The sequence below is a fragment of the Squalius cephalus genome (genome assembly GCF_949319135.1).
Source record: "Squalius cephalus genome assembly, chromosome: 25".
Lineage (NCBI taxonomy): Eukaryota > Metazoa > Chordata > Actinopteri > Cypriniformes > Leuciscidae > Squalius > Squalius cephalus.
In genome coordinates this window covers 15,013,625-15,029,012 of record NC_137146.1, presented here as the reverse complement: position 1 = coordinate 15,029,012, position 15,388 = coordinate 15,013,625, and the positions used below count along the sequence as shown (strand labels likewise).

The 15,388-nt window shown below is 36.0% G+C and overlaps 1 protein-coding gene across 2 annotated transcripts in view; it reads left to right on the top strand.

Moving 5' to 3' along the window:
- Positions 1–15,388, top strand: part of dok6 (docking protein 6) — a 91,867-nt gene that overhangs the window by 351 nt on the left and 76,128 nt on the right. The window lies entirely within an intron of this gene.

The following is a 15,388-nucleotide window of genomic DNA, read 5'->3' as shown; positions in this document are numbered from 1 at the left end:
GCCTAATTTTGGGGCATCTATATTAAAAAAGGGCTTTAAGGAGCGCGCGCTTATCAAGAACATGCTATCAGTGTGCACGAGCAACTCTACTTTATGTTTTATTCTTAATGACCAGTTGTTTCCCTTTCAGCATATTTATCATTCAGTGTGTAGCCTATAGTTTAAATCCTGCTCTGATGTTATCCATCTGAACAAGAAAATTAGTACAATACTCATTCACTGATTTATTGCTTGTGCTTTGAATAATTATGGGTTGTTTTAAAAAAAACTTGTCACACTATAAACATTTGTTTTAAGCATGATTATTTATTTATTTAAATACGGTTTATTTTTAAAGTTATAATTGCATTTTCTGTTAAATAGATTAAGTTTATTACATTTTAAAGAGTTAATCAGGAATCTGCTGTCTTCAGTAGTTTCTTATATGAGAAGACACATTAGTCAAGTCTACAGATGCAGCATCATCTGTTTATTGTCCTCCTGATTCTGCAGCTGTGAATGGAGTGAGTACTGTAGGTCATCAGGTCTGTGTGATGCAGCAGGTGAAGTCATCCAACCAAGAAAGATTTCACTTTCTTATGCAATCATATGATATAATGAAAACGATGCTGATTATTGTTTTATAGCAGCGTAAGGGGTTTGAAGAGGATTTTACAGCTGAATATATATAGTATCTATTGAAGTTTATTGGCTAAAATTTATGAAATTAATTTTTTTATGTTTTGTGAATTGTTGCTATCTGTAGCAATGCAGTATACAATGCAATACAATATAAATGTCAATATACAAGACAGTGCAGTGGAGTACATTATGCACAGTATATATACATGTATATATACAATAGTGTATATATGTGTATATATTATATACACAAAATTATAAAGTATATACACACATATAATTTTAACTTGTGTGTGTGTGTATATATATATATATATATATATATATATATATATATATAAGTACACAATTAGATAATATCAATTTAGCTAAACCAATTACCAAGCAATGCTTAATTTTGTTCAGTCCGTGGTGTTAAAAGATCACATTAGCAAACAAAGAAAAAAACACTTAAGCAAAACATGGTCAGGTCAAAGTGTCTGAATAATTTTTGGTAACAATTTTTTGAAAATTTGACTGGTAGACTGTATGAAGAATTTTTGGGTATAAAATGTCAACGTTTATTTTATTTTGCTATCCTCACTTACATAAATTAACTATAGTGTCCTGCACCCACTAGTAAAAAAAATATCAAATTATATCTGGTGTCTGAATAATTTTTGGTTTTATTTATTTATTTATTTTATAGAATAAATGAAGAAATGTATATATCATTTCTGCATTTATTATTTATTTTTACTTCAAAAGAACGGTAAAGTAGTGGTAACAGTTTTTATTCTGCTACTATATTGTATAGTTTTTTATTTAATGTAATATAGTATTATACTGTAAATAAATTAACAAATAATGAACATTGTTTTTGTCTTAAGTTTGAGACATGTCTATTTTAGCAATAAAACATAAATACTTAGTTCTATTCAATATTTAGTTATATTTGATGTCTCAGGGATGTTTGACCCAAGATGGTTTGTTTTTGCCGTAGACATGGATATGAGACATGAGATAAAGTGTATTTCCACAGATATTGCTTCCATAGTGTGGGCTTACTCTAAATGCATTTTTTGAAGTGCAGCTTTTGATTTTTATTGGTCACATATAAACTTACCAGCTGCATTTCAGATTCAAATATACAGTAGTGCATGGTCACATTTCATTGAAACTAAAATAAAGGAAACTGCTCAGTATTGCTACATGCATTGTTCTTGCTTGCAGAGCATAGAATTAGCATCTAATAGTACTGTGAAGAAATATAACCCCTCTCATTATTTTTCCATTACGTGCGGTACATCTTCATGACTGCGTTTGCCATTAATTGAACAGAATTAATGTTTTTTAAAAAAGTGTGAAACCGTGTTAGGAAAGTTGCTTTGATAAAATATGAATTTACAGTTCAACGCACCTGACATTAACTGACCTTCTCACATTGACACAATGCCCTTTGAACTCACGGTCTTCTGCACCTTTGGCATTTTCCCATTTGACACACATCTGTGTAAAAACCTTTATCTATTATATAAATATTAGTATGAATGTTGATGATAACCATCTGATAGAAAACGGCAGAAATGAAGGTTTAAAATGCTTTTACTCATATTCAGAAAGCCTCTATTACTGGTCTTTATCAGCCATTTGTATCTATTTGAGTGGAATCTGATCATTGGATAAAATATGCTGATGAAACGGGCAGCTGCTCTTTTGAAGACTGCTTTAAAGGGAAGGACTACTTGTCTCATCAGTGCTGGCACAGTCTTTTTTTTTTAGTGCGAGTATCATGTTTTGAACAGCAGGATCAGCTTAGGGTTTCCCTCTGATCTCTCTCTCTCTCTGTTCCTCTTGTTTTCCCTCTCCTCTCTTTTTCAATCTTCTGAGACCTAGAAATGTAAGGCAAATTAAAAACTAAATGGGGTAAAAATGTAAAAATTAAGTCACTTTTTCAACACTTTCCACAAATAGGGTACGAAATAGGGCCTGACATATTTTTTTCTCCCTCTTTCGGGACGTGCTTAACCTCGAGAAAATGTTGATCGTACAACCACAGCAGGTCAATATTATACAAGCTGTGTTATTTTCTATTTATTTTAATCATCTAAATTAAGCTGTCACTCAGTAGGGGTGAGCTGGGACCAAATATTTGTTTGATCCGTTTTTTTAATAACACTGGTAAAAGGGTTGAATGCTTGAACTTGACGAATACAGATTTTACTGCTTGCGTGTCACAATTTAAAGTATTTTTTTACTGAGTTAATATACAATAGCATTCAAAAGTTTGGGGTCTGTAAGATGTTTTAATGTTTTTGAAATAAGTCTGTTAGGCTCACCAAGGCTGCATGTATTTGATCAAAAGTAAAAACATTAATAATGTGAAAAACTATTACCATTTAAAATAGCAGTTTTCTATTTGAATCTATTTAAAAATACGAATTTATTCCTGTGATGGCAAAGCTGAATTTTTTTTAGTCTTTAGTGTCACGTGATCCTTCAGAAATCATTTTAATATGCTGATTAGGTGCTCAAGAAATATTTTAATGATATTAATAATAATTAAACATGATCATTTTTGTTATTTTAATCAATGTTGAAAACAGTTGTTCTGCTTTATATTTCTGTGGAAACCTTCTTTGATGAATGGAAAGTTAAAAAGAACAGCATTTATTTAAAATATAACTTTATTTATTAGGAATCATCATCATCATTTATTAAGATTATGCCTAAGTTAAGTTAAATTATGCCAGATCATTAAGTTAAAATGGGTAATTTATGTAGCTTTAAATGTGTTCATCTTGAGGCAAAACAATGGCATTGACATATTTTAAGATGTGTCAGTGCAAGTTGCTTTCAGTTAAGACAGCTGTTACGACCCTTCAGAGAGAGAGAGAGAGAGAGAGAGAGAGAGAGAGAGAGAGAGAGAGAGAGAGAGAGAGAGAGAGAGAGAGAGAGAGAGAGAGAGAGAGAGAGAGAGAGAATAATTTTTTTTTTTTTTACAATCAAAATGAAAGAAAACACAGAAAACCACCAATTTATATTATACCAGACCTGGGGAGGAAAAAGGGAAAATTGGACAGTGCCAACACAAAGAACAAAAATAATATTTCTAACCCATTTCAACTAACCTATCAAATACAAAAGAAAAATGTAGAAAGAAAAGTCTTCAACATCCGAGACGTCGTATACTTTCCTACTCTACCTATCAAAACAAAAATTACAGCAAATGGCACATGCCCCCAAACCTAGTGTATCTAAACAAAATAATTCAAAACTAAGTGTGCACGATGTACGTCACGTGACATAACTTACCTATCCCCTTTTCCTCTATCCAGCCAAACACAGCGTTACTGCTCTTAAATATTCAATAATAAAGGAAATAGGACGGCAAAGTAATTTGGTTTCACATGATAATCAAAAACACACTAACAAAGCTTGATAAGTTATAACCCAAAATAAAATCAAACAAAAACAAAACAAGCATAACAGAAATTTTAGTTTGAGACTAGGTTTAAGCCTGGTCTGTGGAACCGGGCATTAATGTGTTTAAAACTTTGTGATTTTTATACCACTTATTTCTATTATTTGTATCAGTTTAATTTATCTCTGCCCAGTAGACAGTGAATGGTATTCCTTGTCCATGCAAACTCAAGTTCAAGTTCACTTTATTTATATAGCACATTTACAACAGCCACTAGGCTGACCAAAGTGCTTTACAGAAAAAACAGATAAATGATAAGAAAATAATATCTGCAGAACAACACATAAAACACAAATAAAAGCAGCAAAGCTAAGAGCAACCTTAAAACCGGAGTAGCAAAACAGTATCGGGCTCAAATATAAAATGGTAAAACAGAAGTGGCAAAGCAATATCAGACTCAAATATAGAATTGAAAAACAGAAGTGGCAAAACAGTATCAGACTCTAAATAGTAAAACCAACCTAAGAATAGAGATAAATATGCTAAAGAAAACAGGTAGGTTTTTAACAGAGACTTGAAGACAGACAGGGTAGGGGCCGTTCTAACCTCTAGAGGCAGGGTGTTCCAGAGTCGTGGCCCTGCCACCGCAAATGCACGCTCCTCTCTATGCTTGAGTCTAACGCGAGGGACTACCAGCAGAGCCTGATCGTAGGATCTTAGGTTTCTGGACGGAGTGTGAGGATGAACAAGTTCAGAGAGATAGGCAGGAGCTAAGTTATGTAGAGATTTAAAAACAAAGAGTAGAATTTTCAAATCTATTCTCTGTCGAAGTCAAGTCAAGTCAAGTCAACTTTATTTATATAGCGCTTTTCACAATGCAGATTGTATCAAAGCAGCTCCACAGTATTAAATAAAATAGTACATCAGTCGAACCGGGTAACCAGTGTAGAGATTTGAGAATCGGAGAGATGTGGTCATATTTGCGGCACTTATGAATAAGTCTGGCCGCAGCATTTTGGACTAACTGAAGACGAGCAATTTGGGAACTTGATCTAGCCGAGTAGTTATAAATGCATGAACAGCCATTTCCAGAGTTTTCGGAGTGAGAAAGCCTTTGATTTTTAGACAATAGACGAAGTTGGTAGAAACTGGAACTGATTACGGATTAAATGTGTTTGTCAAATTTTAAAAGCTGGTCAACAAGAACAGCCAAGTTCCGCACTCCTGGGGATTTAAAAGCCGATAGACTCTCTAAATCAGGGCTTATACACTGAGAATTTTCATTTGGGCCGAAAACAATCACTTCAGTCTTGTCTTCATTTAGAAAGAGGACATTTTGGGCTAGCTACGCTTTAACCTCCTCTAAGCATAGCAGAAGAGAATTTATCGCTACAGGGTTGTTTCCCTTGATAGGAATATAAATCTGGGTGTCGTCCGCGTAAAAATGAAATGATATACCATGTTTCCTTAGAATAGAGCCTATTGGTAGCATGTAGAGAGAAAATAGAGAGGGAGCCAAAATAGAGCCCTGTGGAAGACCACAGGTCAGAGGTGCCATGGAGCTAGAGAAATTACCCATCTTTACTAAAAAGAGTAAGGTGTGACTGAAACTATGTCAGAACAGAAGCTTTTAGACCCACCCAAGACTCTAGTCTAGATAAAAGAGTAGGGTGGTCAATGGTATCAAAAGCTGCTGAAAGATCTTAAGAGAACAAGAACCACAGTATCTCTGGAATCAGTGGAGAGATACATATCATTTAACACTCTCAGGAGGGCGGACTCAGTGCTGTGAGCAGTCCTAAAACCAGATTGAAAAACCTCATAGATACAATTATTTGACAAAAATTGTTGGAGTTGATCCAGCACAATTTTCTCCAATAGCTTAGAAATGAAAGGTAAGACAGAGATAGGCCAATTTCTTTTTTAAACAGAAGGATCTAGTAAAGGCTTCTTGAGCAGAGGAGTGACTGTAGCCACTTTAAGATTGGCAGGAATAGAGCCCATTTTGAAACACTCGTTGATAAGAGATACCATACCTGGCCCAACCGAATCAATGATTCATTTGAAAAATCTCGGGTGAATGATATCATTAGGACAAAATGAAGGTTAGGATCAAAAACCTCCAAAAACCAGAAGCAGGTGTCAAGATTGGGGGGACAGTTAAATTAGGGCAGACGCTAAAGGCCATTGCACACTGAGTCCGAAATTTTCGTATGCGTTTTTTCGTGTTCGTCAGCCTTAAAATTCGTCACGCACAGAAACCTTGCACACTGAGTCCGATGCGTATTTATTAAACCTTTGCGGAAAAAAACGCAAAAAATACAAAATGGATTCGTCAAGCAGTGAGGATGATTTTGTTGCCCTCTTTCTTCTTAAAAAGAGAAAAAGAAAGAGGAAATATTGGGTCCATCCAGTCTTGCGCCGAGAGGAAGGAGAGTTTCACCTCCTTATCAAGGAGTTGCGAAATTATCCTGAGCGATTCAAAATTTACCTCAGATGGAACAGTTTGATGCTTTGCTAGCGAAACTGGAGCCACATATTAAAAAGAAGACCACCAATTTCCGTGAACCAATCGATCCTGAACAGAGACTGGCAATATAGGTATGGAGTTTTTGGTATTTGGTATGGTATTTTTAAATATGGTATTTATTTGGTATGGTATTTTCTGTAAATATGGTATTTACAGTCTATGGTATGGACACACACACACACACACGGCCGGCGGAAGCGCTGGGCAGCTTGTACGGTGGCTCTGAATTATCAAAAAACCTCTCAAAATACTGGCTGTGGATGCGAAAAACGCAGAAAATCGAACCCGATCCGAACTTTTTTATTACGGACGAAAGTTTCGTAGACAGTGTGCAAGCGTGATTGACATAATGTGAGGTCGAATTTTTTTTTTAAAGTGCGAAAATTTCGGATGCGAATTTCGGACTCAGTGTGCAATGGCCTTTAGTCTTAAAGGGGTGGTATAATGCCCTTTTCACAAGATGTAAAATAAGTATTTGATGTCCCCAGAGTGTGTATGTGAAGTTTTTGCTCAAAATACCCCACAGATATTTTTATATAGCATGTTAAAGTTGTCACTTTTTGAGGGTGAGCAAAAACGCACTGTTTTGTGTCTGTTCCTTTAAATGCAAATGAGCTGCTGCTCCCAGCACAGAGGGCGGAGCTTCAAGAGCTTGTGTCATTTTACCTCATACATACATGCTCTGAAAATTTCAAAAACTTTTGGCCTTTTATGTTCAAACTGGAGTCAGATGATGTCAACTGAGTTAATGATGTAGAGCAGGTGTCACCAACCCTGCTCCTGGAGGGCTACAGTCCTGCAGATTTCAGCTCCAACCCCAATCAAACACACCTGGACCAGCTAATCAAGCTGTTCAGGGTTGCTTGATAATTACAGGCAGGTGTGTTGGAACAGGGTTGGACCTAAAGTCTGCAGGACAGTAGCCCTCCAGGAGCAGGGTTGGTGACACCTGATGTAGAGACTCGAGAAGAAGTGATAACATGTAGAATGCAACAGGACATTTCTGAATAGTTAGTTGATTAATTTAGGTAGCTTATGTGTAGTTATCTTCTAGTCACTGATTAGCATATTCTGTCATGATAATCTATAAATGCTTTCCCAGGGGCGTGGCTTATTTAAATTTTAGGGTTAGTGATGTCACTAACCCAGGAGGAATGTCGGGTAGTCCCAACCAGCCGTTTGTTGTAGTCCTTAAAAATTAATTTCTTTAAAATAAAATATCTCCCTTTGCTTTGAACTTTGAGCATTGTTACTTTGCAAATGTTGTTTATGCTCAAACAGCAATATTACACACTAACTAAAGTTAAAAAAGTGAAATCATAATCAACCTCCCCTTTAAGTTAGTGATTTTGTTTATAAAAAATCTTTGGAAGTCTTCACATAGAGCATCTGAGGCAACAGACAATGTGTTAACAGATGGATTTACAACAGACTGAATGATTGAAAACAGAACCTTTGGGTTAGAGTGATTGGAATCAATTAAGTTAGAAAAATAAGCAGCTTTCGCAGACTTAGCAGCATTCTGGTGTGATGTTAGAGAGTCTTTGAACATTTGGAATGAGACAAGTTGCCTTTCCCGTTTCCATTTGCGTTCAGCCTTTCTACAAATTTGTCGTTGGACAGTGAATGGTATTCCTTGTCCATTCAAACTCTGTCCTGAAATGCCCTTTAACCTTGGATATGTTGTCTTCGTTGTCCCTGACAGCCACGGTTTATGACAATTACAAACAGCCTTATAATGCATTGTAAATCCATAGAGAATCAACCAGGCTTACCCTGGAGCGGCCGACTTAAAGCGGCCTTCCTCTCAACACTTTCAGCAGAACTGTAATCTTATTTAAGCTGTTGTTGCAAGCCAGTACTTGACCCATATTTGACAACTGTATTTTGTCATCTGTCTCTAAACGTACAGGCAGTTTAGTAATGCCAGAGATTAATGTTTAACAGAGATCAGCCTAACACGATGTTCTGGACAATGAAAGTGTCTAGCTGTAAAGCCCATCTAATAGATATATATGGTCTCACTACATGTTAAGACATGTCATGTCAAACAGCTGACAATTTGCAATTTGATATAGGCCTACATTTCAAATATTTTTAAACTTGTAAATAACGATTATGAGAGTAAATTATTAGTGAAAATTCTTCACCAAATCTAAATTTTCAGTGTAGGAGAATTTCTCCATTTAAAAAAAGGATTATTTTAAGTCATTTATAGTGCCCAATTATTCTTTTTCAGATATTACATTTCATGAAGTGTGTAGGCCTAATATCTGTTTGTGAATGTAAAAGGTCTGCAAAGTTTCAAAGATCAAAGTGCATAATAAATGGAGTTATTGTCTTCCAAAAGAAAGAATCGATTCTGAACCGTCTGAAGCGAATCGTCAGTAATTCCAGGCTTACTTCCTGCACAAATCTAACAAATCTGCATAATGCAAGCCTATGGTTTTCATTGGCTGCACGCAAAAAAAAAAGTCTACTTTGACCCGTCCTCAAACACTGTAGTTGTGTAGCTGAAGCCTGGAAGAGTTTGGTTTGCGTTGTCAACATGTCAAGAAGATGCTGTCTTCTGCGCTGTGAAAGCAAAACCACTTTGCATGCACTTTCAAAGGATGAGGACTCAGCCTTGAATTGATACGATAAAATCGATGTCATTATTACTGTTCGTATCACTGTGTATCATGTGCTGAGGAAGCCTCTGAAGTTGAAATTCAGATATAGTTATGGACATTTATTTTCTGATACATGCTGCAACAGACTGGGCCGTCTGACCAATCAGAGCAAAGTATAGGCTCTCAGAAAGAAGGGGTTTAGAATCCTTTATCAAACCGTTTTAAAGTGTTTTTTGACCTTGGATGCATGTAAACCTATAACCTCCAAAACAAAATGAGTAACCTTTAAAATAGCATAATAGGGGCACTTTAAACGATTACAAATCATTTTCAAAGACTTAAAACTGCTGTAAATGTCACATCAGTGTCACAAATGTACTTATTTGATTAGTGACCTAGAAATAATGCAGAATCTTAAATATTTCGTAATTTGTTTAAAACATATTCAAAACACTTACATTTTATTTATTTCCTTTTTTAATTTGGACCCCATTGCAAGTGTCCAATTTCAACATAAAAAATTGTATATTTACCATTAGGTAATTAAATTGTCCACATACGCAAAACATTAGGTTTGGGTCATTTCACTATGGGACTATACCTTAAATATTCAAACCCACACTTTTGCAAATATTTTATTTCAACTATGTGCTAACTAAACCAATTCTTAAGTGACCACCACTGATGTACTGTATGGATGCTTATTATCTGACAGCAGGTTTGCATAATTTTTTCTAGTGTCTCTTGTGTGCACACAGCTACGTTTTACATGTTACTATGCCATATTACCAATGCTGTTTTCATGTTCATGCTAATACTGTTTATCCAGCTTTCATCAAATTGATTCAAACAAAGAGCGGAAGACAAATTGGAGGCTCTTATTAGGGCTGATGAATTGCCCCCCACAGCAGCAGAAGCAGCAAATGTTATTCAGAGTGAATAATGCTGCACTATTGTGCCATTTTTCTCACAGATAAATCTCCTCTCAGTCTTCACTCCAACATTTTACATCACCGATCCCTGCTGTTTTTAATTACAAAACACACTTTTGTTTTGAACAGGAGTAAACATTACTATTAGCTGTCATGGATGTGTGGTTGTGTAGGATCTTCAATGTTGAGTGAGCCAGTGCTGTTTGTGTCATTTCATGTTCTCGTTCACTCATTTTCTCATGCTCTGGATGCATTTTGTATTAGTTATTTATGTATTTCATACTGGTTTCATACTTTATACTTGTCTAGAAGTTAAATAATCTTGAAAGCGCAAAAGGGAAAAAGTGAGGAAAAGCTTTATGTTCTCCTGCTGGTGATAGTCAGAAGTCTTTCATCCAAGGTCATTTGAGAGCTGCCATTTAGCCAATCATCAGACTGAAAAGTCATGTTGAATCTGAAAAGAGCCCTTTATCTTTGATTTTCTTGATTTTTCCAACTTCTTAGCTGAGTGCAGACTACTAGACTGAAGCTTGTCATCTTTTCATGTTATAAAGAAAGAGTTCACACAGAGTTTCTGTCAATATTTACCCACCCTCATGTCATTTCAAGCTTCTTTTTTTGTAGAACACAAAAGTGAATATTTGAAGAATATCCTGGACAGTAGGATATCCAGGATATCCCATTTTCACTATAATGAATGTGAATGAGAACTGGGGATGTCAAGCTCCAAAATTACAAGAAATCCCCACCATAAAAGTACTATAAAAGGAGTCTATAAGACATTATTTTAAGTCTTCTAAAGCTATAAAGTAGCTTTATATGAGGAACATAATGAAAATGTTAAGTAAATCTCGACAATCTTAACAACTCATTGACTATTTAACAACCCACTGGAGGTGAAGGTTTTTACTGAATGATGAATTTAATTTTGGCCTGTTTTTTGCACAACTAAGATGGCAAAAAGTATTGTGTATGTTTTCAGATATACACTCACTGGCCACTTTTATTAGGTAGCCTACACTTTGCTAGTACTGGGTTGGACCCACTTTTGGACCTACCTTCATTCTTTGTGACATAGATTCAACAAGGTGCTGGAAAAATTCCTCAGATCATATTGGCATGATAGCATCACGCAGTTGCTGCAGATTTGTCGGCTGCACATCCATGATGCAAATCTCCCATTCCACCACATCTCATAGGTCCTCTGGAGGCCATTTGATTATAGTGAACTCATTGACATGCTCAAGAAACCAGTTTGAAATGATTTGAGCTTTGTGACATGGCGTGTTATCCTGCTGGAAGTAGCCATCAAGATGGACGCACTGTGGTTATAAAGGGATAGACATGATATGATATCCTCTACACCATTACACTCCCAGCACCAACCTGAACCGTTGATACACGGCAGAATGGATCCATGCTTTCATGCTGTTTGCACCAAATTCTGACCCTATATCTGAATGTTGCAGCAGAAATCGAGACTCATCAGACTAGGCAACGTTTTTCAAATCTTATATTGTCCAATTTTGTTGAGTCTGTGTGAATTGTAGCCTCAGTTTCCTGATCTTAGCTGACAGGAGCGGCACCCGGTGTGTCTTCTGCTGCTGTTGCTCATCTCTGCTTCAAGATTCAACGTGTTGTGAGTTCAGAGATGTTCTTCGGCATACCTCGGTTGTAAAGAGTTATTTGTGTTACTTTTGCCTTTCTATCAGCTCGAACCAGTCTGGCCATTCTCCTCTGACCTCTGGCATCAACAAGGCATTTTTTGCCTGCAGAACTGCCGCTCACTGGATATTTTCTCTTTTCTCTGTAAACCTTATAGATTCCTTATAGATGCATGAAAATCCCTGTAGATCAGCAGTTTCTGAAAAACTCAGACCAGCCTTTCTGGCACCAACAACCATAAGTCACTTAATTCACCTTTCTTCCCCGTTCTGATGCTCAGTTTGAACTTCCGCAGATCTTGACCATGTCTATGCCTAAATGCACGTAGTTGCTGCCATATGATTGGCTGATTAGATCATTTTTGAACATTTATCTGGCCCACAGTGATGCTATCATGTCAATATGGACCAGAATCACTGAGAAATGTTTCCAGCACATTGTTGAATCCATTCCATGAAGAATTCAGGCAGTTCTGAAGGCAAAAATAACAATTACAATTTTAACAATATTATTTCAAGTGTAGTTTATGAGATTTGTTGTATTTTGAATCCAATTTTTCTTTGTAAAAGGCATAAAGTTAATCATACTGATGTCAAAGTTAAAAATTCATTAGTTTGAATATACTTTGATTGGTGTGGTCAAACACCGGCATGGGTCCTTTATAACTCTTAGCTCGGACATTATAATCTGCTGGGTCGATGGAGACAGCCATCAGACCAAACTCTATCATAACATCTTAGTTGATAATTCAATACTTCAATACTTTATTTTTGGCAAAACATCCCATGTTTCGGTCGTGACTGCACTGTTTTGGTAGCGGCCACATCACATTACAGAATTTTAACTCGCATATACTAAAACTCTACAAAAAGTTCCTTTAAGTTACACACGTATTTTCAGACTTTTTAACACATTTACCTCAAAATGATGGGACCTACAGTATCTACTTACCATGTAGCTATGAGAGAGAGGGACACGTAAATATTTTCTGATCAAAATTGTAGGGGTGTTGTTAAAATCAGTCTCAGCCAGTGGACTAAAACATACACTGTTTCGGTAGTGACATGAAAATGCGGGACACGTTTTTTTTTTTTTTTTTTACATGAAATTTCATGATTTGCAAAGAAAATATAATTTATTTATTTTTTTCTGAACATCAGTTTTTTTATTTAAAAGATAGGGGTTAGGGTTCGGGACAGCCACCTCCCAATTGAAAGTACCCAATAAATTATGATTTTATATATATTAAGCCTACTGATATGTTAAACATTATTGTGGGTTTCAATAGACAATAAAAGGATCTTAGTAAACATCTAAGAATTGCTTAAGTTTTTTTTTTGGTTGTGGGACAGTAGTTTGCACCAATTCTGTATAATGGCCCATATATATATCATGTGAGAGGAGGATATGCCTCCATCACGCTATGATTGATTATGATTGGCTATGATTGGTTCACAAGATAAATCCCGGCTTTTGTTATCGTGCGTGTTCTGCGTCCATGAATCAGACTGAATGATTAAATGATGGTGTTAATAGGAAGACAAATTAAAAAGTAAACAACTCCCCAACTTGGATATCACCACATTGTCCCTTTAAAATAAAACTTTGCCTCCTTATTTCAGAACACTACATTTGACACACACACACGCACACACACACACACACACACACACACACACACACACACACACACACACACACACACCTTGTAATATTTTTTTGTACTTGAAGGTTTAAATTAAAAATATTTGCATTACATGAAAAGCTTTTCTAAGTAGTATGGATGGACCACATATATGATGCTTAAATTTTGCTTTTGCATCCTTTTTGTGCAAGTTGTGAGTCTTAAAATGTTGACATTCTGTCTTGGATTTAGTATTCACTAATTTCAGCTAAAAATATAAGTTAAAAAGATAAGATAAGTTAAGAACTTTGCAAATCTCTTTTATATTATTGTTTCTCACTTCCCAAGCTCTCCGTATCCAAATTTACCAGTCCTGTCACATCTGTCTTAATCTAAGAGCTAAATCATATATTCTCAGAGAATATTTCAGAGAAGGAGAGATGATAAAACGGCCAAGTCTTACTTTTTTGAGTAGCATACCCTGTAAACACAGTTGTATGGTTTCAGTCTTCAGTGACTTTTTCCATTTGTATGGAAAATATTCACCTCTGAATGAATCCACCATAGGTCCATTCACCCAGCCGCTGTCTCTTCTAATCATTTGGCACGCATTAATCATGTCTGTGTCTCCTGGGTCTTGCTAATCTCTAGTCATTCTGCTGTCTAGTGTCTCTGAGCACAGAACAGTACAGTGTGTGCTTTGGTTAAAGCAACAGCACCCAATCTGGCCAGCCCAGTCCCAGTCACACTAGCATGGCCCATTGAACACACTTTTGGGGTTTTGTTTTCTGGAGGACAATTTTACTTCACTGTTCTATCACTCTTTTTCCCACAGAACATCTCAGTTTCCTTTTTATACCCCCTCCTTCTCTCTCAAGCTGAGAAAGTTCTTGATGCTTCAGGCCTCTGAGAAATTGCTATGTGGACATGCTATCTGCTTTCCTCTGCCAGAAGCAAAAATGTGTTTTTCATGCACCCTCAGATAAACCACAATCCATAGTATAGCTTGGCTTTATTCTTTTCCTCATAATTTCGTAGACCATGTACAGTTATGTTTACTTATGACCCTAGTTTAAGGACACCATGTGCCTCTGGACTGCTTCAAAGTTTAGCCTATAATAAGTCTCTTTATTACAAGATACATTTTTTTTCCACTTCTTATTTTGACTACGTTTTCATATTTTTATGTCATGCTCATTAATTTTAGTCTGTTTTACACCTAATGAAATTTACAGACTGAAATATTTCTCTTTCACATTGAATGACTTTATCAGAGCCTGATTCATTTTTGCCAAAAGCATGTGATTTATGACATCTGAAGCTTGGTTGATCTGAGAACCCCGTGAACGCTTCAATGTCTGGTTTAAAAGGAGCGAAACCCAGTGCTGCTTTCCTTCCTCTTATTCATTGTATTTTGTTTTTGTTTTGTTTTTAACAATGAATACTGTAATTTATATATGAAGAGCTCAATGTTCAATTGATTATGGAATTACAGTTGAACTGGGCTTGGGTTATGGTTAAAAATGTAATTGTTCGTTTATTTTAATTATTTTAGTGCTAGTATTTTTTTCAACAACAAAAAAAAGAAAAGGAAAAAAAAAAAAAAAATCACCCACAGGCCACAATGTAGACTGTGCTGAAAAGCTTCGAGTAATGAACCTTTTTATGATAAAAAGGTTGAGAGGAAAGCCTGGGTGTTTGGCAAAGCTTCATTTAACCTTAAAAACGAAGCTTGTCTCTTGCCTGGAGTTGGCTGCAAGTGACTGTCTACATGAAAGTCATTAAATCGTTCAATCAACCGATTTGTTCAAAAACGCTGATTCATTCAGGAATTAAACAAATTATTCATTGAATTATTCACTCACCCCATTCATTCAAACAATGATCTTTCTGGAACGCCATTACTGTGTGTTGCACTGAGACGCATAATGGTTCTCGCTGTGGCTTTGTTTGGAACTATTCATTTGCAGACAGAAACATTGTATTGACAGGGTAACTTGC